Genomic DNA, 1,709 nt, shown 5'->3' with positions numbered 1-1,709 from the left:
GTAGCTCGCCGTAGTGGTACCGGGGAAGAAGCAGAGATGACAGCCAGCGTAGAGGACTGAGTGGATGCAGAAGTAGAAAATGTGGTAGACAGGCACACCTTAGCAAAGTGCCCCCCTGCTTATTACACTTATGACAAGTGACGTTTTTTGCAAGGGACTGTTCATGATTAGGACGGGAATCGCCACAGAAATAGCATCGGGACTTTGAATTGTCAACAGCACAGGTTTTTACAGCAGAATAAACAGTTTTGGGTGTTGCAACAGCACAGGTCCCATCATCGGCTTAGAAGAAAGGCTTAGGCACCTTAACTTACACTCTCTGGAAAGACGCAGAGTGTGGGGTGATCTAATAGAGGTGTTCAAGTGGATCAAAGGCTTTAACAAGGGTGATGCAAACAAGGTCATTATATTAAAACAACAGAGCAGGACTCGCAGTAATGGTTATAAACTGGACAAATTTAGATTTAAAAAGGAAATAGGCAAGAATTGGTTTACTAATAGGGTGGTCGACGAATGGAATAAACTTAGTAACCATGTAGTAAGCGCTCAAACTATCAGTTATTTTAAGAAACGATTAGACAACTTTATGGATGAGGATGACAGGTGGTGAAGGATACGGAGCTGCCTAGTGTAGGCATTATGGTCTCTTGCAGTCTCCTTCATTCTTATGTTCTTATCGGTGCGATCAGGTTCGGATGTCGCAACGGCACTGACACCAGGAACAGGAAATCGAGAATAAGACTCTGAGGTTTTCTGAGCAACAACGAGTACCCTGGCTTGATCAACGGCCATACTTAGATCCAAAGTTTTGTTTTCAACCAATCGTTGCTTGATTGTATGAGAGAGCAAGCCATTGATGAAAGAATTCCGTATGTAGTCATCCCGATTCTGTAAAGTAGTACATACATACATATACCAAAGGCTTTTTCCCCCTTACACGGGGAGTAGCCAAAAAGAAGTAGTAGCAGCCCTAAAGTTATAATCCTTACTGAGCAGCTGAAGGTCATGTAGGCACTCGTCTATTATCTCCCCTTCATGTTGCCTACGAATACCCAACACATGTCTCTCGAACATTTCATTTTTGGGCTTGACATAGAGGTCTTTGAGAAGATCTATAGCTGAATCATAGGTAGTACACTCTGCAATGTAACCATATACGGTTGGAGAGACAAAATTGATCAATGTATCCAGCTTGTTAGGATTAAGGCTTGCGATGGATTCCAGGAATGCAGAGAAAGTACGATTCTAGTGATTCCATTCTCGCGCAGCTGTAGGCGAGTTTGGAGATATATCCAGACGTTCTGGTCTCAGGAATTTATCCATCTTCAGATAAGACGCAGTTTGTTAGTTGAATAAATTGTTGTTTTCATAAATAAGAGTCGATGCCTTTCTCTAGGCTATATTCAACTAACAAGACATCAATACTGTTTGAAAACAAAACAGAAACAATATAAGTAAACATACCCATTCTAATCAGGTTAACAATTAGTTATAGGTAGACAAAATAATGTAGTGTAACCCATCAGACAATCATACATATAAAGTTACATGAAGCTTAGATCACCACATCATGTGTGTATTTCATTAGATTTTTTCACTTTGGGTTTAAGAATGTAAATAGAAACAATTATAAGCAGTTGTCTGTGTAAGGTTGTAACCAATTGTCTGGCGTGAACGAACATAAAGCGTGCGCGTATGTGCATACAAGG

Source organism: Oratosquilla oratoria, chromosome 9 (assembly GCF_046742065.1).
Source record: "Oratosquilla oratoria isolate Oo_2021 chromosome 9, ASM4674206v1, whole genome shotgun sequence".
NCBI classification, from domain to species: Eukaryota; Metazoa; Arthropoda; class Malacostraca; order Stomatopoda; family Squillidae; genus Oratosquilla; species Oratosquilla oratoria.
This window is presented reverse-complemented; position numbering follows the sequence as displayed.